At 41.2% G+C, this 27,029-nt stretch overlaps 1 protein-coding gene across 1 annotated transcript in view; it reads right to left on the bottom strand.

Moving 5' to 3' along the window:
• Positions 1–17,179, bottom strand: part of RIMBP2 (RIMS binding protein 2) — a 435,603-nt gene extending 418,424 nt beyond the window's left edge. The window contains 1 exon segment of the mRNA XM_078154256.1: positions 16,953–17,179. The gene's annotated coding sequence lies outside the window, so the exon portion shown is untranslated.
• Between the last annotated feature and the right edge of the window lie 9,850 nt (positions 17,180–27,029).

Genomic DNA, 27,029 nt, shown 5'->3' with positions numbered 1-27,029 from the left:
TTTCTGGCCATGTATGAGAAGGGATTGGTACCTTGTTATGGTGAAAACTCTTCTAATTGGCTAGAAAGCAGGAAGAACTAATGACTTAGGGATTGCTGAGCTAGAAAGTGCATGCATACAAAAGGAATAGCCTACCCATCTCTCATCTTTTTCCTTTGTAGCTAAGGCTCTTTTTCAGTCTGTCTTGAGAGTTAGGCAGAGGAGGGGTACAGCATCCTCGTCTCTCCCTCTTGCCCATGGCAACTGTGAACACAGGGCTGCCTTTGACTCTATGCGTTTGAATACACACAAAGGCTTTATTTTAGATGAATAAGTATTCCAAGATTAAAATACTGGGGTAACCTTGAGAGGGCCTGAGTTCAAATTAGGCCTCGGACAAATGCCTGCAATGTTACAAGCTGCGCGACCCTGGGCAAATCACTTAACCCTGCTTGCCTCAGTTTTCTCATCTGTAAAAGGAGTTAGAGAAGGAAATGGAAAACCATACAAGTATCTTTCCCAAGAAAACCCCAAAAGGGGTCACAAAGAGTCAGACGTGATCAGATGTGACTACCAATGACTAAATAATAACAAAAAAACCTTGAGAATTTGGGACATCCGAAAGTCCCATTATCAGTCAGAGCTGAATGGTGCCAATAGTAGTAGCCTTTGAAGTAGCAGTTTGGCCAATAGTGATGGAAGCTGCTGCATACAAATATAGAAAGATAGTTATTTGAGGATAGCGGCAGCTCTGCCTCAAGGCAGAGAGAAGTGTTAACTACGAACTCTAGAAAGGCACAGATCCTTGGTGCCAACCAGAGAGCGTGGACTTAAGGGGGTGACTTGGTGAAGACTTCACAAAAGTAGAAAAAAATTTCTAGGACCAGTTAGGAGGTAGCCTTTTGTTACATGTATTCTCTACACCTAGACCTCATTACATTATACTCTAACTTAGTGCTCTAGGTATATTTGTGGAAAAGTGTGTCCTAGACTTTAGGGAAAATATTTTTATTATTGGTACTATTATAGTACTAATTATTCTTGCTATACTTTCTTAGTAAATAACTTTTCTAAAAGTTAAGAGAGTCGACTGGCCGATTATATATAGGGAACACACTGGTGGGGGTTCAAGAACAGAAGTACTGGAGCCCTGAGAACAGAATTCAAATGAACATCTGGGGACTCCAACTTTTGAATGTGAGTTGGGTGAATGGCCTGGAAGGGGATAATACACATAAAATGAGGGAGTTGAATTAGATAGCCTCTGAAATTCCTTCCCAGCGCTAAAAGTACGTATGGTCCTATGACCCAAAGTGGCCAAAATCATAGCCCAGAAGCTTGATATCCTTCATAAACTAACAAAAAACAAATGCCTATATTACAAATAGAAATTAACAAATAAATGGTCCTGGAACAAGAGACTTATAACAGGTAAAAACCATTACCAGGATTGTCTAGACCAGGGAGGGCCCACAGTCCAAATCTAGCCAGCCTGTTTTAATGTGGCCTGCAAGCTAAGAATTGTTTTTACATTTTAAAATAAAGCTTTGTTGTATTTTAAAGTATATATGTCATTCTTAACTTGCTGGAAATACAGAAACAGGTGGGAGGGGCTCCAAGCTATAGTGTGCTGACCTCTGGCATAGAGAGATCACTAACCTTTAAACATTTAAGAACAAACAACATTTTAATTTGGTATTTTCATGCCAAATACTCATAACCCCCAAACTACGTGGAATGAAATGATTTCAAAATATAGAGACCTAGAAGTAGGTCTTGATAGGCCAGGTAGAACAGGGAGAAGTATATTATCACCCCCACGATCCTGTTTGTGATTGCAATTGTCATTAAGATGCTTTCAACTAATGTATAGAAGATAAGCCTATGTCCCAAGACCTGAGATATCAAATGGCCAGAGATATTCAGTTACAAAAAGCAATCATGTGGTCTACCAAACAGTAAACATAAAAGAACAATTATAGGATAGCAACTTATCCTAGGACCATTTCTATCTGACCTCTATTAAGTATAAGGAAAAGGAGTAAGGAACAAGCATTTATTAGGCACCTACTATATGCCAGGAGCTTTGCAAATTTTATCTCATTTGATTCTCACAACCATTCTATAAGGTAGGTGCTATTAGTATCCTTATTTTACAGCTGAGGAAACTGAGGCAGACAGAGGTTAAGTGACTTGCTTACAATCACCTAGCTACTAAGTATCTGAGGCTGGATTTGAATTCAGGTCTTCTAGACTCCAAGCCTAGCATTCTATCCATGGAGCCATCTAGAATAATAGTCATTGACATATCTAAAATGCCTAAAAGTTTGTAAGGTGCCTTACATCAACACATTATTTCATTTGAGCCTCATAACAACCCTATCACGTAAGTACAAAGGGTATAATTGCTTCCATTTTATAGATGAGGAAACAGAGTCTCAGTGAGGTAGATCTACTACCTCATGGTTACACAGCTAGTAAATGTTAGGGATAAGATTAAAACTCAGGTCTCCTTGATTACAAGTCCATATTCTCATCTACTCCAACCCTCTCATTTTACAGATGAGTAAACTGAGGCAGGGTCATAGTTTTGGAAGAGACCTCAGAGGCCAGTCAGTCAACTGGGATTAATAGGCACCTACAACGTGCTAAGCTAAGCATTGGAGATAAAAAAAAAAAGGCAAAACTCATTCCCAGCTCTTGAAGAGCTCATGGTCATATGATGAAGACCACATGCAAATAACAGTATCCCAACAAACTATAGACAGGATAAATCACATGTAATCTCAGAGGGAAGGTACTAGCACCATGGGGGATTGGAATAGGCTTCTTGAAGAAGGTGGAATTTTAGCTGAGACTTGAGGAAAGCCAGGAGGAAAACTATTCAACCAAAGGGAGACAGCCAAGGAAAACACTCAGCAGACAGATGGATCAGTCTTGTGCAAGAAAGAACAAAGAGGTCAATATCACCAGACTGCAGAGTATATGGAGGGGGAAGGGGTGCATGGTGGGTCGGTTCTTCTCTTTCATTCTGGAAGAGGACAAAAAATGACATCAATAGGTTGGAGTCAGGGTATATTGTGTCTGACTGCAGCTGATCAGACCAAATATGAGCTCAGAATGTTCTACCTCGTACGGTATATGGGGTATGGTACGCAGGGGTGGGGAACCTGTGGCCTTGAGGCCTTTCAGGCCTTCTAGGTCCTTGGATGCAGCCTTTTGACTGAGTCCAAGTTTTACAGAACAAATCCTTTTATTAAGGGGAATTGTTCTGGGAAGTTTGGATTCAGAACAGCAGGTTCCCTACTTCTTGGAGGTATAAGAAGAATGGGAATGGGGGGAGTGTTGTCACAAGTTATGAAGAGCTTTGAATGTCAAATAGAAGATTTTATATTTGATCCTGGATGTAATAAGGGATCCACTGGGACTGTCTAACCTAACCCCTTTGCTTTATAGAAGAGGAACTAAGGCCCAGAGAAATAAAGCAATTTGTCCAAGGTCCTAGAAATAGTCGGTTAGACAGAATCTGATCCGAGGCCCCAAACCAGCGTTCTGGTAATTATACCATACTGTCCTGCAAGATATGGAGCCAGGGACATGTGTCCAAGTCTTCCTGGCTCCAAAGCCAGGATAGAAAGAGAAGCATCATTTGGTGCTACTCTGACCCTTCTTTTCCCAGTCCTCTACTTCCCTGAAGCTTGTCAATGGTATTGGTCTTCTTTGTGAATGAAGGAAAAACAACAACAACATCTTCCCTAAGAGTTATCATAAGCACTTGCCACAGACTGCCCCTAGATACAAAGGCAGACTTCTCTGGACAGCACTAGGACCAGGAGCATTTCTCAGTTCAAAGCAAGGATAACTGATATTGTCTGGGCTCCCTCATAGAGCACAGACCTAGTTGGAAAGGACTTAGGTTCCATCTAGGCCAACCTTCTTATTTTATAGATAAGGAAGTCAACCCCAAAGACGTCAAATGTATTCAGGGTCAGAACCAAGGCTGAATATGGGTCATTTGAGTCCAAACACAACGTTCTTTCCACTGTATCATGCTGCCTCCATCCAAAAAGGAACCAAAAAACCCCACCCATGCTGCCTTATTTTTTCTGCTCATCTCTGGAACAGATGTAATGAACTGGCAATGTTGCATCAGAGAAAAAATCTGAATAATTATGGGGGAGTATTATTCCATGTTGGGGACAATAAGTCAATAATGACAATTAATAGCCTGATTGTTAGAAAGAGCTTGAATCTACCAATGAAGTTGTCTCTTCTAACTATCATTATCAATATTCACACGCTGGCTTTGGCTGCAGGACTGTTTAATCAGGGAGGGAATCTTACCCAAAGTCTCCCTCCTAGATTGGTTTGCTTCAGAGAAGAGCTTTCATTGAATGAACAAATGAATTTTTAAAATGCACTTATGATGTGCTTACACTGTATCCTGAACACTGGAGATAGAAGGACAAAAACAAAGGTAGTCCCTGTCCTCAAGGTGTTCACATTCTAAAGGGAAGAAGATACCCCACTTAGGGGAGTGGTGGGCAGGGAAGGATGTTTTGGTCTGGGAAGCTTGTGAATGGTGAGTAGAACCGTAGGGAAGTTGACTAAGATACACTCTGTAGAGATAATTGTGTTGATTTTCTAGTTCCCAGTGCAAGAGGAGATGGGCTAATCTGGGGCTGGCTAGATAAAGAGACTGGAAACAGAGCCCAGGCACAGAACCAGAGACCCAGAGCTTCTCCAAAGCAACATCTCTAGAGGTTCTGTTGGAGCAGACAGCAGCAGCAGTAGGTTGGAACATAATTGGGGTGAGGGAGTATTGTTAGATCTGGGGCAAGACTACCCACAGTGAATTCTTGCCATAAGAACAGACTGGCCCCAGAGTGGGAGCTTGGACCATCGTGCAGGACGGGTTCATGAGCAGCGTAACTTCAAACCCCAAAGGGAAGCCGAGAACTTCCTCCAGGCCTTTCAAACGCTGGCCCAGACCACTGATCCTAAGGCTGATGTGGCCATGACATGAGTGTTAAGACAAACCTTCAGCCTGATTTTTAATCTGCTGCTGAGAAGCCTGCAGCCCAATCATAAAATCATGACCCTAGGAAATATTGTCATGTCTGTCCTTAAACTGCCCAAAGCGCAAAGGTCACAGGATCATGGGCTTTACAAGTAGAAGGGACCTTGCGAGCCACTGACTCTGGTCCTCTCATTTTACAGAGGGGGAAACTGATGCCTAGGACAATTAAGTGACTTTTTCAAACTTACACAGTAAGTGACAGAGCTAAGATTGGAGCCCAGTTCCTCTGACTTCATATAGCAACTTTTAAATGATTTAAATGATTAAACATAGCACTTAAAATTTTTTTATATTATTATATTATACTATATTATACTATATGATATGATATGATATGATATATTATATTATATTATATTATATTATATTATATTATATTATATTATATTATATTATATTATATTATATTATATTATATTATATTATATTATACTATGTTATATTGCATATTATATTATATTATACTATACTATGTTATATTGCATATTATATTAAAGTGCTATAGCTTTTTTAAAAAAAACTTTAAAATTAAAATATAACACTTTTTAAAACAAAAAGGTCTGATTTTCCCCCAGCTTTTAGTGGGCCCTCTCAAAACTATCTTGTATTCCCTTTGTAGGGATGGGGATAGGAATAAACCTATTATTTCACAAGAACTCCTTGGTTAAGGCATGTGGGCACCTTTTCTGCTGTTGAGAATCTTAGAGAGTTTCCCAGAACAATGGAGTCAAACTCAAAGAGAAACCAAGAGCTTCCAAAACATACATCAGGATCCCAGGGTCCCATATTGACTCAGAAAACCACATATTAACATAATCTATGTTTTATTATATTTTATTTATTTTTGTTAAATATTACCTGTGAGCCCCATTTTCAACACCTCTTGTCCAGAGCACTGAGAGTTTTTGTTATTTGCCCAAGGTCCCAATCTAGTGGCAGTAGAGGCAGCATTTGCACCCCTGTCTTCTTGGCTCTAAGGCCAGCTCTCCATCTACTACATCAGGCTGCTGCTCATATATTTTGCTTAGACGTACATATTCATGCTTTCTTCTCTATTTTATCGTGTTCCTTGAAGACAGAAACCAGGTAAATTCTATCTCTGTATCTTCAGAACTTAGTTCAAAATCTAGGACATAGTAAATGCTTAATAAATGTTTGTTGGTTTGAAAATTAAAATCTGAATCTCAACACTATTTGGGATGATTTTCAAGCAAATGAAAACCTTAAAATATGTATGTTTTTTTAGGAGGGTGATGAGATGGGGTTGGAGTTAGGACCCATGATTGTATTGGAATAGGGAACTTACAGTGTATAAAGTCCTTCCACTGATACATGTCAGCAGTTCATTAGGAATATCATCAAAACACAGATTTAAAGCTGGAAGGGCTTTAGAAGCCAATCTAATGCCGTCATGTTAGAGATGAGAACACTGAGGCAAAACAAAGTTAAGTAACTGAGTTGTCATAAAAGATTCCAATGATATGCCCCAACCCCATTTTCTGTGCTATTACTCTGGGCTCCCTGGTGGAGCACATGTCCCCTCCTCTCTGCCTCCCCAAACCTCATCCTTCTCTATGTCTCTCTCTCCCTTCCTCTCTTCTCTGTCTTTCTATCCCTCTCTCTTTCCCTTCCTCCCCCTCTTCTCTCTGTCTCTGTCTTTCTCTGTGTTTTCATCTCCTTCTCTTTCCCTTTCTCTCTGTCTCTGTCTCTCACTGTTTCTAACCCTGTCTCTCTCTGTGTCTCTGTCTCCATCTCTGTGTCTCTGTCTCTGTCTGTCTGTCTGTCTCTGTCTGTCTCTCTCTTTCTCTGTCTCTCTCCCCTCCCCCAGGAAGGCTTCTTTAACTGCAGCCTACACGATCCTGCCTCCCTTCTCTAACTCCTGTGGCCCATATTACTGGCATCACTCCTGGGAACACTTTGTATTATTAACTTTTCATGTATGTAGGTACATAGGCCCATGGATACTTAACTGGAAGGGACCTTAGAGGCTCTATTGTCCAGGCCCCTCATTTTATAGAAGAAGAAGCTGATGCACAGACAGGTTAAGTCATTTGCCTGGGGTCACATAGCTAAAAAATGTCAGAGGGAAGGTTTGGATACAGGTCTTCAGGACCATAATGCCAGCTTTCTACCCACTAGGGCGGCCATGCCTTACCTCCCAACTACATTCCATACTTTGGAAGGCAGAAATCATATCCTGTGATCCTCAGAACTCTGGACAAGGTTTGTAGCTGGTTCTCTGCAAATATTTCATAGAACTAAGGCTCAAAGGGACCTCAAGAGCTATCAGTTTAAAGATGAGAAAATTCAGGTTTAGTAACTTGCCTAAGGTCACACAATTCACAGACAAACATTTATTAAGGTGTCCTCTTTCTGTTAGGTCAATAAATTTGGGAGCATTTCCCCCCAGCCTTGGCTTTCCAGTCTAGCTCAAAGTCATTATTTCTCTGTAACCTCACTTGAGTCACATTTACTCATTCTCTTATTTTTCATGAACTTTCCCTTCTAAATACAATATAAATGCATATTCTTAGATGAAAGTGCTGGGGCAAACCTGGGTTCTACAGAGACTCCCAACCTGAGGTCTATAAATATGTTATCTAGACCTAAATGTAACTTCAATACAATATTTCAATAATTACAATACATGTACTAACTCTTTCCCCATGCCTACAGACACACTCACATCTCCCCCATCCTCAAAAAATTCTCACTTGATCCTCCTATCCCCATTAGCTATCATCCTAGATCTCTTCTCACCCTAGTTGACTAACCTCCTTGAAAAAAAAGGTCTACAATAGATACTTCCACTTCCTCTCTTCTCACTCTTTTTTCAATTTCCAACAATCCAGCTTCCAATTTTATCATCCCACCAAAACTGCTCTCTCCCAAATTATCAGTGATGTCCTAATAGCCAAAGCCAAAGGCTTTTTCTCTGTCTTCATTCCCCTCCATGTCTCTGCAGTCTTTGACCCTATTGATCACCCTCTCTTTAATACTCTCTTCTCTCCAGGTTTTCAGGACACCCCTCTCTTCTGGTTCTCCCCCTACCTATCTGACCACTCCTTGTCTGTCTGCTTTGCTGGATCCTCCTCCAGAACACGCCCTCTAACCTTAAGTGTCTCTCAAGGTTCAGTCCTAGACCCTCTTTTCTTCTCCCTCCATACTAACCTCACTTGGTGAACTCAACAGCTCCCATGGATTTCTGCCTCTGTGCTGGTGATTCTCAAATCTACCTATCCAGCCCTACCCTCTTTGCTGACTTCCAATCTCACATCTCCAACTACCATTCATAAATCTCAAACCAGATGTCCAGTAGACATCTTAAACTCAAGATATCCATGACTGAACTCATTATCTTTCTCCCTAAATATACCCCCAACAATTTCCCTATTATTGTCAAAGGTACCACTGCATTTCCAAGCCCCCCAATCTGGATGTCATCCTCAACTCCTCACTTTTGTCAAGGTCTGTTGATTTTACTTTTGCAACATCTCTCAATTATCCCCCCTTCTCTCCTCTGATACTGCCACCACCCTGGAACAGACCCTCATCAATTCACGCTTGGACTATCCAACAGTCTACCTGCCACAAGTCTCTCCCCACTCCAAACCATCTTCCATTCAGTTGCCAAGGTGATTTTCCCAAAGCATAGGTCCAGTCATGGCATCCCTCTACTCAATAAACTCCAGTGGCTCCTTATCACCTTCAAGATCAAATATAAAATCTTGTTTGGCAAGCAAAGTCTTCCATAACTGATCTCCCAAACACAAACACACACCTTTCTAGGCTTCTTCCACTTTATACACCCCCCACCACCAAAACCCACACATACTCTTTAATCCAATGACATTGACCTACTGTAGGCTGTTCCACAAACGAGACACTCTATCTTTCAGTTCTGGGTATTCTCTCTGGCTATCCACCATGCCTGGAATATATTGTTTCCTCCTCTCCAACGACTGACCTCCCTGGCTTCTTTCCAGTTCCAACTGAAACCCCACTTTTACGTGAAGCCTTTCCTAACTCTTCTTAATTCTAATGCCTCCTTCTGTTAATTATTTCCTATATAATTTATATATAACTTGTCTGTATGTACTTGTTAGCTTGTTTTCTCCTCCACTAGACTGTGAACTCCTTGAAGGCAGGGACTATTTTTTTCTTTGTATCCCCAGTGCTTAGTACAATGTATGGCATACCATAGGCACTTAATAAATGCTTACTGATTGACTGACACTGCAATTGATTTCCTTTGAATTCAAATTGGATGCATTTAAAAACATTCTGAGAAGGGGTCGACAGCTCAGCCTTCACCACACTGCCAAAAATCATTCTGACACAGAAAAGGTTAAGACCCCTTGCTTCTAGTCAAATTGGGCAGTTAGCTGTGCCCCACCCCCCACCTAATATTCTATCCTCTGCTTCTGTATCTCCATACTAATAGTATATACTTCATGCTTCTATGAGAAGGTAGACACTGTGCCAATGGTAGAAGAGAAAAGCATCACATCTAGAGGGCTTCTTTCTTTAAAAAAGGTTAATTTATATCAGTTGTTTTCAGTTGTGTCTGACTCTTCATGACCCTCTTTGGGGTTTTCTTGGCAAAGATACTGGAATGGTTTGTCATTTCCTCCTCTAGCTCATTTTACAGATGAATAAACTGAGGCAAACAGGGTGAAGTGACTTGCCCAGGGCCACACAGCTAGTAACTGGCAGTTCAGATTTGAACTGAAGTCTTCCTGACTCCAGGCCCAGCACTTTATTCACTCCACCATCTAGCTACCCCTAGTTTGTATCTAAACATTGTTAAAAATGAAATAATATATGAAATTCCATGTTAAGTATATTTGTTATTTAATATATCACTTGCCATCAGTCAGCAGAAAAGTCAATATTTTATGACTAACTCTTCATTTTTGTGATCAGCCTAGGTGGCTAAAACTTTTTTTTAAATGAGTTTACAACTCTCATCAAAGAGAGCACATAATATAGTCCTACTATTCCTGTCACATATGTGTGAGCAAGCACATTATTTTTTTTTGGTTTTAAATCAAAATGCAGAAATGAACTCAGTGAAGAGCCAGACTTAAGACTGTATTGATTTAGTATTGACCCCAATATGGCGAAGCCTTTGTTCAAATAAAAAGGTCCAACATAGAAATTAAGTTTACATATTATTATTACATTATACTAAACATCTTCTGAGTTATAACTTATCGCATTAAAAATTATATTCATGTTCAACAAAATTTGTAAGACAAATTTAATATGGAGTCTTGTGGATAATAGGAAGTATATGAGGTCTTGCTGGAATACTTCTTATTCTTAGAGAATATCTCCCAATTGTGAAAATCATCATAATTATTTTATAATTAAAGTTTTCAAATTTGGTTGAGTTTTCATAATTGCAAGTAGAATACAACCTTGTTGTCATTGTTCAATCATTTTAGTCACGTCTGGCTCTTTGTGACCCTATTTGGGGTTTTCTTGGCAAAAATACTGGAGTGGTTTGCCCTTTCTTTTTCCAGCTCATTTTATAGATGAGGAAATGGAGGCAAACAAGGTTAAGTGACTCTCCCAGGGTCCTATAACCAGTAAGTAAGTGTCTAAGGCTTGATTTGAACTTATGAAGATGATCCAGGTCCAGTGCAGTCACCACCTAGCTGCCCCTAAAATACAATTTAACATTTCATAATTACATAATGTACATTTTAATTTGGAACTTTTGAGGGGCAAAAGTTAAATGTAGTTATTGTAAGCTCTTAATAAATCTAAGAATATTATGAGTTGTACATTAAATGACCCTGTTAATTAAAGACATATTTTGTTGTTGTTGAAAGGGGTTCACAGAACGAAAAGCATTGGGCACCACTGGAGTAGCAGAATCCCTTATCTGGAATGTGCCCTCCTCATTTAGATCTGGAAGGGAGTTTTGAGGCCATCTCATCCAACCACATCATTTTACAGACCAGGAAACTGTGGTTCAGATGTGTTGTATCATGCAGATACTAAATGGGATTTGGTCAAAGCTTCTTGGGTTCTGAAGCTGGGTCTCGATCCTCCATACCATACTACCTGCACTCACATCAGCTTCATTGAATCCCTGTCCTCCTTTGAAGCAGGAATTTATGATCTTTTGTGTCCTTGATCCCTTAGCAGTCAGTCTGTGAAGCCTATGGACTCCTTTACAGAATCAAATTCTTAAATGCACAAAATAAAACATATAGGATTACAAAGGAAACCAATTATATTGAATTATAATTATCCATTAAAAAAAAAGTTTACCCCAGCATCCCAAGTTAAGAACTCTTGTTTAAAAGCACAGATCAAGCGTTAACTCCTAAATGAGGCTTTCCTTGATCTCCCTCCCACCAGACTAAGCTCCCCCTTGGCACTGAGCTCCTCTCAATTTCTTCTGGTCATTTTGGATAGGTGGCACCATAGTGCATAGAACACAGGACCTAGAGTCAGAAAATCATCTTCCTGAGTTCAAATCCAGCCTCAGACACTTATTAGCTGTGTGACCCTGGGCAAGGCACTTAACCCAGCTTGCCTCAGTTTTCTCATCTGTAAAATGAGCTGGAGAAGGAAATGGCAAAATCATTCCAGTATCTCTGCCAAGAAAACTCCATATAGGGTCACAAAGAGTGGGACATGATGGAACAACAAAGAAAAAACAACTTGAATTTATGGACTTGTGAATGTTTATCTCTATCCCCATTAAAATGTAAGGTCAGTAACTATACAGACTGATTTGATTTTGTCTTTGCATCACCAGCACCTGGGATCGTTTCTTGCATACTATTGTTATTCAGTTGTGTCCCACTCTTTGTGACCCCATGGATCATAGCATGCCAATACTGTCCATGGGGTTTTCTTGGCAAAGACACTAGAATGGTTTGCCATTTCCTTCTCCAGTGTATTGAGGCAAGCAGATGTTAAGTGACTCACCCAGGGTCACACAGCTAGTAAGTTTCCGAGACCAGATTTGGATTCCATTTTTCCTGACTTCAGGCCTAGTGCTCTATCCACTGAACCATCTAGTTGCCTCTTTCTTGCCCATGGCAGGCACTTAATAAATACTTGTTAATTTGGATCTAGTCCCTGTGGAGGAGTGGAGAAAGTGTTGATTTTCTAGAGACCAGCAGACCATATTGTGTTATAATGTTCTTGGGAGAAGGTAAGATTTTTCCAGAGCAAGGCAATGCCTATGTAAAGATGTTCTTTGGAATGGAGTCTGGAAATAATCAATGCTTAGGAGAATGGAGATGACTATTCTTCAAGTGTAGACTGGGAATTTAGGGCTAGTATCACTAGCATAATTTCAGTTGAGTGTAAATTCGTTGGAGAGATAGGGGTAGGCAGGGGGCAAGAGTTTCTATGTAGGTTTAATCTTTGTATCTGAAGGCCTTAGCACCATGTCTAGCATCTAATAGGAATTCATTAATTTCTATGTGTACCTGTTGTCTCTGCATAAAATGCAATCTCCTTGAGGGCGGGTACGGTTTCATTTGTGAAACTATACCCTCAGCACCCAGCTCAATTCCTGGCTCATATTAAGGATTTAATAAATGCTTGTCAGGGGCAGCTAGGGGGGCAGTGGATAGAGCACCAGCCCTGAAGTCAGGAGGACCTGAGTTCAAATCCAGCCTCAGACCAAACACTTCACACTTACTAGCTGTGTGACCCTGGGCAAGTCACTTAACCCCAATTGCCTAAAAAAAAAATGCTTGTCAACTGATTGATTGAATGACTAAATGCTTGTTGAACAGAATTGAACGGGCGGTGCTAGAATGGATGCTACCTAAAGTTTTGACCACCTTCATGGATGAAAAACGAGGAGGCTCCAATGACAGAAAGAGTCTAGGGAAGCCAGCACCAGTTTATGATTTTGGGAAGTTCAAATTCTCCAGAAAACTCCAGAGAAGACACACTGCCATACAAATCAGCCTGAAGAACTCTTCATTGTTGCCAGACCTCAGACAGAAATCTTACTTCTCTTCAGGAAAACACTAGCTTCATCTGCTCAAGTCTCTTTATTTTTCATGGGGTCTATGTAGCTCTGGGAGGACTGACAGTTAGAAGGCTCCTTGGAGACCATTTACTCCGACTTTTTCATTTACAGAGGATAAAACTGAGGGCCAGCTAGGTGGAGCAATGGATAGAGCACCGGCCCTGGATTCAGGAGGACCTGAGTTTAAATCTGGCCTCAGACACATAACACTTAGTAGCTGTGTGACCCTGGGTGAGTCACTTAACCCCCATTGCTCAACCTCTGCCCCCCCCAAAAGGATAAAACTGAGAGCCACAGGGGAAGAGGCTTTCCTAGGGTCATATAACTAGTAAGATTTGAACCCAGGACTCATGGACACCTTGCTGCTTTCCTCCATGGTGATTCCTCTATAATTCCCAATTTCCTTTAGGGGAAAAAAACCACCAAATGGGTTCTACTACTAATAATTATTATAAATAATAATTGTCATTATTATTATTATTATTATTGTTGTTGTTGTTGTTATTAATATTATTACAGCTAGCATTTATATAGTGCCTGTTATATGCCAGGCACTGTGCTAAGCAGTTTACAGGGAACTTTCCCTGGAGAAGCCCAAAGTACTTCTGGGACAGGAGTTAATGAATATTTACAAATTCTGGATATAATCAGAGATCTTATGCACCATGAGAGAGAAGTCAGCAAGGAGGATTTTGGATCTTCTGGCCAGTGCTGGCTTACCTGGTTCTGCCTCTAACTTCATACTCTTGGGCATACCATCTTACTATCTCCAGATGCCAATAAGGTTCCTGCCACAGGCTGTTCATCTTTGGCTCCGGGCCGTCCATCCACTGCCCTGTGGACACTCACCAGGGGCAGAGCACTAACCTCCTAGTCAGCACTCCTGCTCTCTTTGTACTAAGCCTACAGGTCACTGAACAAAGACAATGAAATCAAGATTCCAAGGATGAGTTTGATCGGCCCTGTCAGCCACGAGGTAGAGATTCAATTCCTTTGGACCGCATGCCTCCAACTTGGACTAGACATCCACAGAGACCCTTCTTTGGATATACATAACCCCACAGAGCTTAACAATATCTTAGTTTTCTAGACAAGTAAGCAATATCAACAATTTCTGAACTGAATTTGTAACTGTTGTTATTTTTTAAAACAAAGAACTAAGAGAGGGAAGGTTCAAAATTATCTAAGTAGCCTTCACATGCTTCTTCCGTGTCCTGGGTAAAATACCATATGGCCACGCACTGAGAAATCCTAAGTATTTCTGTCTGCCTTGTTCCGTGCTGCCCCAGTCATGGGAAGGGAGCCAGTCTGTCTCAGCACAAGGTAAAAGAACTTGGAACCTATTGGGGACCAAGGGCAGCAATCATGCCCTGTATGCACAGAGGGTCAGGATAGCCTCTTCATTCAACACATTAATATTCTGCGTCACATTCACCATCATTCTATTAATTGTCCCCTGTGATGCACAAGTCTCCCCAGAACCAGAAAAGAAAGAGATAGCAATGGATTTCGGCAAGCCTGAGAGATATGTTGAGGTGAGGGGTGGGGATCTTTTCAAGAGGATTTGTCACAAAGCGTAAATCCCAACTTCATTGGGAATGCCAGTTTTAAAATGTCTACTCTGCTAACCACTTATACACACACTCATACAAAATAACACTATATAAGTAAATCATACACATACATATACACATATACTTTATGTATATTAGGTATATACATACAGATATCATATAATCATATGCCATGAAAAGCACACAATACTTCATATGTACCATACACACATGCATACCACCTACACTTCTGTAACCAAACCCACACCATATACATGAACATGTACCATATACACACTGAACATGACAAATATCACACACATACATATACCACACCCTAATATACATCAGTCCCCCATGCCACATACACACCCATGTATATGCAACATAAACATGAATATACACACTAAAATATAACCATAAATAGATACACACCTCACATATGTTCATTTGTCACACATAGATATGCAAATCAACTTTCACATAGCACATACCCATATATATACTACTGGCACGAATGCATATAAACAATGCTATGCACACATACATAATATAATACATACCCAACACAGAGATATAATTTAAACATACAGACATACCATGTACACCCAACCTCCTCCCATACGCGCATACCCCACATGCATGAATACATATACACAATGCTACATACGCACCTCACATGGACACATGCTATATATACACAACATACATACGTAACTCAAAGATATAGACAAACCATGTACACCCAACCAACTCCCCCCACACACCCACTCACACCACACACCCGATACACATAAATCACTAGTGATGGTAGAGATGGGGAAAAAAAAAACTTTCCAGGTATCAGACATAAGAAAGAAAGTTCTTGCAAGTGCTAGCTGTCCTGGTTCTCACATGATACTATCTCCTATCTTACCTCTCATTGTAAAAGGTTTCTCTTGCCTCTTTTTCTTTCTACTACTTTCTCTGCTCTTTGATAATTCTTCTTCTCTGGGAGTAGTGATTTTCCCCTCCCTCAGTGGCAGCCTCTCCATCAGTCACTGCCACCCCTACCCCAATCCCTCCATGACTGCCAGGATGCTGGGATGGAGATGTGCTGGAGGTCAATAGAATTACTCCAGGGTCTTAACACCTGCTTTTAACTGTTCTTGAGAAATTACTGCTTCCCCCCTCCCTGATCGCAAGGTGTGACAAGGCAGAGCGATGAAGGATTCCCCAGAGCTGGCCCTCATCTTTCTCTCCTGGCTTCTCCTCCCCCCTTGCCTGACTCTCCCAGCTTGGATTTAATTCTTTCAGAAAAGACACCATCTCCGAACGGCCTTTTCTGTACGTTTGCTGACTCTCTTCATGGCATGGCTGCTTTTGGAATCCCGTGGCGACAATCAAACCGCTTTGGAGATGGCACCAAACAGACCACCCCTCAGCTCGCTCAGACCCAACCAAACAACTTACTTCAAAGCCTGGTCAGGCATGGAGAGCTTGCCGTTCCCCTCCCCAGCCCGCCCCTCCCAGGGCAGTTTGCATTTCCAGGTGAAACTGAGCAGTGCATTCTGATCACACGCTGACTCTTTGGCCAACAGCCCACGCACCCACGCCTGGGGAACATCTGTCTTGACAGACGAATCATTCAGCTTGCTCTCTGAGGGACGTTCTGCACGGAATGAGTCTTCTGCTCGATATCTTTTAAATCGGAATGGGCCTGGAATGATACCGTCTACCTTTTTCACTGCCCTGGACCACGGACCCCAGCAGGATTGATGTGGCTGCCACTTGGGTGCTAACCTCGGAAGCCTTTTGGAATTCTCTTCCAACCTCAAAGGGGGGATGGGGTGAGGGAAGAAACTATCATCCAGGATGGTGACTAACTTTGCCCAGAGGAGAAAAGAAATAGGAAAGAGAAAGCAATACAGACCAAACCAGACAGACCGCCATCACCGAAGCCAACCCTTGAGAAACCTGTCAGCCCTCTCCCAGGAAAGCAGCAAGACCTGACGCAAAAGAAACAAAACAAAACAAAACAAACAGCAGTCCAAGGGTAATGGGCCAAAGCCCGTTTTAATTCCTTTAGGCATCCCCTCTGTCCCACACCCCGCAGCTAGCCAGCCAGCCAGTCCATCCCTCCTTTTGGACAGCTACCTGAAACGCACACTGAAGGACACTTGCAAAGGACTGCAGGCTAAACTTTGTCTTTCTGGCCTGAGAGTCCCAGCCCCGAGAATATGGCTCTCCTCACCGCAGCCTTTTCTTTTCCCCTTCTTCTGGTGTGCTAGAAGGTGATGGAAGATGGTCGAAGCTATTTTTAGGAGGAAAAGAAATCTCAGCATACCTTGGAATCGAGTGCTTCCCAGGCTCTCCAGCGGCCGGCTGCTGAGACAACTGCAGTCTACTGTGTCAGATTACAAACTGGGGGGAGAGAGAGGGAGAGAGGAAGGGAGGGGTGGCAAGAGGGCAGAGGCAGCGTCAGGCGGTGGAGGCAGCAGCGGCAGTAACCCCTAGCAGCCCCACATTGGTGTGCATGCTGTGCCTGGATGAAGGTAGAAATGATTCATTAGCTGTCTGCAGGCAAGAAGAGAGAGAGAGAGAGAGAGAGAGAGAGAGAGAGAGAGGAGAGAGAGAGAGAGAGAGAGAGAGAGAGAGAGAGAGAGAGAGATCATAAGGCATGCAGCAGGCAGCTAAGCCTATGAGATGGCAGTGTTCAGACACTCGCAGACACACGAGGACAGGGACACGCACGCACACACACACACACATGCATACATACACATACGCATGCACACACGCGCGCACGCACATACACACATACACATACGCACACAAAGATGGCTATCCCCATCTCCCCCACTCTCTTTTCACGTAGATTAGTCCTGATAAGAAGACCAGGACTTTGGACAGGGACATAAAAGAGCAGGGCAGCTCTTAGCCATCACAGGGTCTGGAGGGGTTTTTTTTTGGCGGGGAGAAGGGTGTGGGAAGGGGGATATAACTATTGGACTTATGTGTAATAACATCCCAGGATCTTCCCCCACAGGGGACTGAGAATGTACCGCAAAGAGTCAGTCTACAGCCAGTGTTGAGATACTATTCTGCTCCCCCCATCCCCCCACCCCCTCACTGCCCCAGTCCATACAATAGAAAGACGAAATACTCAAACGCCCTAGGAATTAAGAGATTACTTGGATCATCCCAAGCTGTCACTGTCCTCACTCTCTCACTCCCCCTCCCTCTACCCCTTGCTATATAATCAAACTATATGTGCGTATACATAAAGTTCATATGTGTATACATAAGGTCATATTATATATACATGTACATATATATGTATGTGCATACATATATATATGGAGAGACAGACAAACACATAAACAGACACACATGTCTACCACCCCCAAAAGTTCAGGTTCTGGTCCCAGCTCTCCAGCAGCAGGGAAAAACATAGCTTGTGGAATGGTTTAAGAAAAATCCCAAATAGTGAAGCACACGTGAGCAGGACCCCTCCCTTCCTTTCCTAGCAGTACAATGCCTTTAGCTGTTATTTAAAGATATACATGTAACTAATCTGAGAGATGGCCACAGGAGAAGCCTCAGAGTGCTTAGATGCCCTGGCTGGGGCTCCAAGTGAGACTATTAAAAAGTAATTGCCTATATGATAACACGGAGGTGGGTTAAGTGAAGTCTTCGGTTATCTGCCAGGACTTGGGGGTGGGAGAAGAGGGAATGCAACTCCACGGGGCTCTCCTGTTTCTTCTCTGTCTTATTCTGGACACTTGGGAAAATACAATGAGCTTGGTGGTGAAACACGACCCAAGAGCTACCGACCACACCTGTCTGGCTATCATTGCATCAATGTTTACCCTCAATTAGCTGGTATAAACTAAAAGATAAAGATGAGAAAGGAAATTCTCTCCAAACACAGCTCATCCATCATCCTGGCACTGAACTTGAAAGAGAACCCCACATGCCGAGACTCACTCTTCACCCCCAGAAAGCAGGCAGGCAGTCTGGGAGTGAAGACAAGCCTGGGGAGTGTTGCAGGTGCTGTCACAGGGTACTTGTCCTCTAAGGCTTAATCTAGAAAGGATATTAGAGCTCATCTCCTCTCAGCCCTTCATTTGACAGATAAGAAAATTGAGGCTCAGAGAGTTTGAATGATTTACCAATGCCTTATAAGAAGGTAAGCAACAAAGTTGGAGCAAGAGGCTGGGGTGGACTTCCACCTCAGGATTCTTCACCTGATAGCATACAGATGAGGTGGTGGTTGTCGTTGTCATTGTTGTTGTCGTTGTCATTGTTTGTCCTTCATTCTCAAAGAAGAGCATGACATCAGAAAGGTGATGCCATGACTTGCACATGAATTGGATTTAAGTGAGAGAGGGCTGTGCAATGTCACCAGCCTCACTTTCTCCTCTGGAGCCAACTGAGTCCAGCGGCGAGATATAGATCGGGACGACTAGAAATGGTCCCCATACAGTTGAGGAAACCGAGACCCCAGGAGGATAAATGACTTACTCAACATTCCACATTGAGCCAATTAGTAGAGAGCAGGACTGGGATGAGGATCTGACTTCCTAATCCAATACTCAGTAAATTAGAGGTGAAAGGGGCTGCAGAGGGCATCTAGTCCAACCCATACCTGACCAAAATTCCCCTCTACCCATCATCCTCTCTGAATTATTTTCATAGGCTCATGAGCTGGAAAGGAACTCAGAGGTCACCTAGTCCAACCCATATCTATACTCCAGAATCCCCTCCACTGGGACATCTCTGATAGATGATTCCCCAGGTTCTTCCCCAGGATGTCCATTGAGGTGGAGCCAACTGCTTCCCAAGGGACTCTGTCCACTTATGGACACTTCTAATTGCTAGAAGGGCTTTTTTTTACTTTGAACCTATATTTATAACTTCCACCCATTGTTCCTAATTCTGCCCTCTGGGACCAAGAAGATCTTATCACATGACAATCCTTCTCATATTTGAGAACTGCAGCCATGGCCTCCCTAAGCCTTTCTTTTTTATTTTTAATAAATATTTTTATGTAATATTTCTATTCAAAATTTTATTTAAAACTATTTTAATAACAAGTTTAATAATTTTAAATAATAAATATATTATATTTGCAATAGATGTGGTTAATAAATATATTATTATAAGTAATCGTAGCTATCACTTACAGAGGGCTTTAAGGTTTATAAAGCATTTTACACATCATCTTATTTGATCTTCACAACAACCCCTTGAGGGAGGTGCTATCATTATCCCTATTTTTCAGATGAGGAAAGTAGGCTGAGAGAAGTTAAATGACTTGCCAAGGGTAACAGAGCTAGTAAGCATCTAAAACAGAATTTGAGTTCAGTTCTTTTTGGCTATAAATCCAGAGCTTTATTCACTGCACCACCTAATTGTCTTTGTTCAATTGATTTCCATCAAGCATTATCTCAATTATTTTTCATCCTGTTTGTCATCATCTGATCACTCTCCAGCTTATCAATGTCCTTCCTTAAGGATGGTGCCCAGAATTGAATGCAATCCTGGGTTCTGACCAGGCAGAATACACTGATGCCATCACCTCCCCAGTCCTGAATATGAGGCTTCTCTTAATGGTGTCAAGGATGGTTGTCACATTGCATTACTGAATCATCTTGACCTTGGGATTCAATAAAGTCCCAGATCTTTTCCATTCATACTACTGCCTTACCTAGTCAAACTTTCCCTGTCCTCTATTTGTGAAGTTTCATGTTTTTGGGCCAAAGTTAAGGATTATAAGTGTATCTCATTTGATTTGTTCTTATTATATTTAACCCAACATTCTAGCCTGTTAAGGTTATTTTGGAACCTTACTCTGTTACTCTGAACCTTTTATAGCTCTTCCTACAAACTCTGAGTCATCTGAAAATTTGATAATCATTCAATATATACCTTGATCCAAGTTACCAGGGGGAAAAAAGTTTAAATAGCACAGGGTAAAGTACAGATCTTTGGGTTACTCCATTAGACAACATCTAAGTTGACATCAAATTATTTAGGGATGCATTCATCAGTTCAATCTTTTTCAGTTGTGTCAGACTCTTCGTGACCCCATTCATGATTTTCTTGGCAAAGATACTGGAGTGGTTTGCCATTTTCTTCTCCAGCTCATTTTACAGATGAGAGAACTGAGGCAAACAGAGTTAAGTTACTTGCCCAGGATCACATAGCTAATAAATGTTTGAGGCCAGATTTGAACTTGGAAAGATGAATCTTCCTGACTCCAAGACCCACACTGTATCCTGCACTACCTAGCAGCCACGTACATGGTCTATCTGTCTATCTATCTATCTATCTACCTATCTATCTATCTATCTATCTATCTATCTATCTATCTATCTATCTATCTGTCTGTCTATTTATCATCTTTCTCCCTATCCAGATAATAGCACATATATCTATCCCATATATACAAAAGTATATTTTGCTGAGCCAATGTCAATGGTCTTTGAGGGATCATTAAGACTGAGAGAGGAGCAATAGGGCTGGAGTACTACACGTGTCTTGATTTCAGAAAAGAATAGAGTCATCAAACCATGGGCCAGTAAGCTTAGCTTCAATTTCTTGCTAAATTCTATATTATATTATTAAAAGGATGGTTACTGAATATTTAGAAAAGGAAGTGACGAACACCAAGAGCTGTTCATCAATAGCGATTCATACCAGACCAACCTCATTTCCATTTTTCACAGTGCTACTGTCAAAAGTATTATTGAGATATGTGTGTGTATATATGCATTATGTGTACACACACACACACACACACACGTATATAATATAAACATTTCCATATATCCTATGTGTGTGTAGGGGGAAAGAGAGAGGGAGAGAGAGAGAGACAGATAGAGACAGAGATAGGGAGAGAGAGATAAGGAGAAAGACGTGTGTGTGTATATGTACATATACATATACATATACATATATATACCTATACATATATATATACATATACATATACATATATACATATACATATATATGTGTGTGTGTGTATATATATATATATACACAGAGAGAGAGAGAGAGAGAGAGAGAGAGTGGGGTATAGTGAAAAGAGCGCTAGCTCTGGAATTAGAAAACCTTCAAATTTCACCTCTAATTATTACTAGCTGTATGACCTTGGGCAAATCACTTCACCTCCCCAGGCCTCAGTTTCTTCTTTTATAAAATGAAAGGTTGCACAAGATGGTCCAGGAGGTCCCTTTCAGCTCCAAATCTAGCATCCTCTGATCCTAAGACTACTTTTTGATTCCTAATATTCAACCACTTCTAAATCCACCACACTGCACTACCATTTAGTCCACATGTCACTATGATCTCCACAAAAGTCTCACAAAAGACTTTGTTAAAAAAAAATCTGGGTAAATTAATTCAAGCCATTCCCCTGAATTATCACAGTAGCACTGTCAAAAATGGAAATGAGGTTGGTCTGGTATGAATCGCTATTGATGAACAGCTCTTGGTGTTCGTCACTTCCTTTTCTAAATATTCAGTAACCATCCTTTTAATAATATAATATAGAATTTAGCAAGAAATTGAAGCTAAGCTTACTGGCCCATGGTTTGATGACTCTATTCTTTTCTGAAATCAAGACACGTGTAGTACTCCAGCCCTATTGCTCCTCTCTCAGTCTTAATGATCCCTCAAAGACCATTGACATTGGCTCAGCAATCACAACCACCAGTTACTTTGGTAACCTGAGACATAGTTAGTCTCAGCTTTGTGATCTGAAACTCATCAAGGGCAGCAAAGTACTACTCTCTTGCCATCGATCCACCAGCCATTTTTGTTCTGTCCTTTCTAATCCAAAGGTCAAGTTTCCTTGGCAGAGAAAACAAGCAAAACAAAGTTGAGTATTCTTATCTGCTTTCCATTGATCATTATCATGGTCTTGCCAACCCAAATCCTACCTATTCTCTGATTATTCTCTTTATTCCAACATATTTTGGTCTCTTGGTCAATCAAATAAATATTTCATAATGATGCCCTTTGACAGATGACAAGTATTGTACCAGGGCTATAGTTTCTTTCCTGATTCATACCCTCCCACCCTTGCTCACTAAAGTTTTCTTGTGTGTCTTCACACTTTCTTAGAGGACTTTGTCTAGATCTCCACCTCTCTCCCTTTATACCCAACTTGTACCATATTTACCACATATATGCCATACTTCAGAGGTAGCTTGGTGTAGTGGAAAGATAACTAGCTTCAGCACCAGAAGACTTGGGGTCAGACCACATCTCTAACATGTACTGGCCATGTGATCCTAAGCAAGTCATGTATCCGTTTGGTGTTCTAACCAACCCTTTAAGACCCTAAATTTTGGAAAATTGCTGACCTACTTTGGTAGAAGGAATTTCCTGTATCGATGAAATCACACATCTAGTACCAATCTCCCGTATCATACACAGACTCTCCCCATTATAGATGGGAAATAGAGCACTAGACCTGGAGTCAGGAAGACCTGAGTTTGAATCCTACCTAAGACACTTCCTAGCTGTGTAAGGGTCATACACACTAATTGCCTCAGTTTTCTCTCTGTAAAATAATAATAGCACCTACCTTCTAGAATTGTTGTGAGAAGATAATAGAATCAGACATGACTGAACAACAAAAAATATTTTAAAAGCTCTTTGTAAACCTTAAAGAGCTTTATAAATGCTAGCTATCATCATCATTATTATTAAGTACAGGAACTGGATCATTTTTAATCGGTGTCCCTAGTACAAGCATTGGTGGTATGGATGGAAATCTTGAAACACTATATAGTCTCTGAAAAATTGATAATGGGCACCACCCAGAGGACAGTGGAGAGGCTCATGGTGAATCTAAACAGGTTACAGCACATATGATTAATAAGGAATCATGAAGGAGAGCAGCAATAGGATCTCAGAGGCCCCATTAGTCAACCCTCTCCTCTTTCAGATGAAGAAACTGAGACCCAACAGTTAGGTATCAAGTCCTTCCTAAGCTCCAGACACTATGCTAAGCACTAGGAATTCAAAGAAAGGCAAAGAATCTTTGCCTTCAAAGACCTTACATTCTGATGAGGAAGACAATATGCGAACAACTATGTACAAACCAGCTATTTACAGGATATTGGAGGTAACCCTAGAGGGAAGGCATTATCAGCATGAAAGGGAATTTGTCCTAGGCCACAGAGCGAGTAAATGATGGAGCTGGGATTTGAAACCTAGGTCCATCCAACCCATAGGTGCTGGGGTAGCCCAAGAGAGCTTAAATCACTTATAGAATGGTATCCAAGGCACTTCAGAGGCCACATAATCCATCTCTCTTATTTTACAGATGAGGAAACTGAGGCCCATTGAGGTAAAATAACTTCTACACTACATAGCTAGTAAATAGTAGAACTGAGATTTGAACCCAGGTCCTCTCAATCAATAGGTGCTGAGGAGGATCATGAAGGTTAAATTACTTAAAGGGTCATAGCTGTACAGCTGGAAGGGACATCAGAATCCATCTAGCCCAGTCCATTTTACAGATGATGAAATCAAGACCCAGGGAGGTGAAGAGCTCAAGGTCACACACATAGTCCCAAAACCTGGATTTGAACCCAGGTCTTCTGATTCCAGAATCTCTGCTCTTTCTACTGTACCACCTCTTCTTCCTGGGCTTTAAGGATCACAGAGCTCTTTGCACAAATGTACTCATTTGAGCCTCCCAACAATGCTGTGAAGTAGGTGCTATCATTATCTCCATTTTATAGATGAGAAAACTGAAACTGAGAAGAATGAAGTGACATCCTGAGGGTCATACAGCTATTAAATGTCAGAGATGTCCTTCAAACCCAGTTCTTCCAGACTCCAAGTCCAACGCTATCTACAATACTAAACTCAATGGTACATTCTCTAGGGAAATCAGTCTATCAATCAACATTTGTTAAGTGCCTACTACATTCCAAGTACTATGCTAAGTGCTGGGAATACAAAAAGAGGCAAGAGACAGTCCCTGCCCTCAAGGAGCTTTCAGTCTAATGGAAAGATAATAATAAATTCATTCATTTAGCCAAATGGGAAATATACATTCCAGAGTGGATAAAGGATATGCTCAACATCACCTGAAATTCCCACATTGGAAGTACCACCCTGCCCCTGTGGACCCCACTCTGATTAGATGGTTCTTCTGAGAACCTCTATTAAGGAGGGTCTGTATCCCAAAGAAATCATAAAAATAGGAAAAGGACCCACATGTACAAAAATATTTATAGCAACTTTTTGTGGTGGCAAAGAATTGGAAATGGAGGGGCTGCCCATCAATTGTGGAATGGCTGAACAAGTTGTGGTTGACGAATGTAATGGAGTACTATTATGCTATAAGAAATTATGAGCAGGCAGACTTCAAAAAAACTTGGAAAGACTTACATGAACTGCTGCAGAGTGAAATGAGCAGAGCCAGGAGAACATCGTACACAGTAACAACCACATTATAGGATGACCGACTTTAATAGACTTGGCTCTTCACAGCAAGGCAAGAATCTAAGACATCTCCAAAAGATTCATGATGGAAATTGCTATCCACACCCAGAGAAAGAAATATGGACTCTGAATGCAGATGGAAGCATATTATTTGCTCTCCTTTTCCTTTGTTGTTTTGTTTTATTGTTCTCTGTCCAGCTTTTCAGCTTGTAGGAAATGATAGTGAGGGTTAAATCTATACTGTGTAGAAGCTTGGGGAAAGAGGTCTTCAGACTGTGAATTCATTCTGTCTCAACCCAGCATCAAGAACAGAGAATGGGAGAGAGACTGAGGGACAAGAGAGGAAGGATGTGTTCTGAGTCCTAAACAAAGTGTATTCAATGATAGCAGATGAGGGAGAGATTTTTGAGTTGAAGCACTCTGGTCTGATGCAAAGGGAAGCTCTGAAATATTCCTCCCACTGTAATAGAGAAAGTACCTTTTTCTATAGGAAAAAAAAAAAAAAGGCTAGCCATGCCACCTGCTGGAAGCTTCCCAGAATTGTAGGTGGAAGTCAAAGAACTCTAAGTAGAAATGGAATGAAATAACTATGGATTATTATAGAGAGTCCTGGATTTGGAGTCAGAGGACCTGAGTGGAAATCCCAGCTCTACTTCTTTATTACCTATGTGACCTCGGGCAAATCTTTAACTCTCTAGGTCTCAGTTTCCTCATCTGTAAAATGAGTGGATTGGACTAGATGTCCTCTAATATCCCTTCCAACTCTAAATCCTACTAGAGACTGCAGTAGTAGTCCATAGAATGAGGCACAAAGAATCTTGGACCAGTAGTCAGGAAGAGCTGGGTTCAAACTCCACATCTGATGCTTATTAGCTGGGCCATAGTCACTGAAACATTCTAAACTTCAGCTTCCATATATTTAAAATGAGAATAACAATACATGGATTACCTACCTAATAAGATTGCTGTTAAAATAAAATGTTTATAAGGGGCTTGGAAGCCTTAAACTGCTATAAAATGTCAATTATCGAACAATTTTTCCATGGGATCTCCATTGTTATCATTACTGTAAAAACAATACCCACCAATGGCAAGAGTTGTTCATTGGAACCATGACTGGTTTATCTATGAGTTCTCCTGTCATTTAGTTCGTTTCTTTTGGCCTATAAATAAACACTGTCTTCCTCAAGCTTTGTGAACGGTGTGCTTGAAAGTAGAGCTGGTGACAACACAGTGAATGGTGCCATGTAGATAAATTCCCAGAATTTTGGGGCAGGGGAAGTGAGCCACAGATTTGAGACACCTCCTCTAAAAGGTACTTCATTCTTTTTAGTCATGACATGAGGCTCTGCTGCTCTGACTCATAGGAGAAAAAGCATAATAAACCAAGTCATTTCACAGGCGATGGCTTTCAGAATTACAAATTTAGAGCTGGAGGTCATCTAGTCTACCCCTTCATTTTTATAGGTGAGGAAAATGAGATCCATTGAGGAGAAGTGACTTGCTTAAAGTTACATGGGCAGGAAGCAGAAGAAATATATTCAATTCTAGGTTTTATGTCTTCAAAGTCAACATTCTTTACAACATTCATACAACCATTACTTCCTCGAGTAGCTAGTATTTCACATAGGATACCCTAGCTGCCAAGAACGATGCCATCTCTGCCTCGTAGCTTCCCTTTATTGCTGTTATTGTTCAGTCGTTTCAGTTGCGTCCAACTTTTTGCGCCCCTATTTGGGGTTTACTTGGCAAAGATACTGGAATGGTTTGCCATTTCCTTCTTCAGCTCATTTTACAGATGAGGAAACTGAAGCAAACAGGGTGAAGTGACTTGTCCAGGGTCACACAGCTAGTTAAGTGTCTGAAGCCAGATTTGAACTCAGAAAGATGTGTTTTCCTGATTCCAAGCCCAGTCCTCCATTCACTGTGCCACCTACATGCCCCTCCT

Source organism: Phascolarctos cinereus, unplaced genomic scaffold, assembly GCF_003287225.1.
Source record: "Phascolarctos cinereus isolate Bilbo 61053 unplaced genomic scaffold, phaCin_HiC Scaffold_4;HRSCAF=312, whole genome shotgun sequence".
In the NCBI taxonomy this organism is placed as follows: domain Eukaryota; kingdom Metazoa; phylum Chordata; class Mammalia; order Diprotodontia; family Phascolarctidae; genus Phascolarctos; species Phascolarctos cinereus.
Note: the sequence above shows the minus strand (reverse complement) of the source record. Positions and strands in the feature narration are given on the sequence as shown.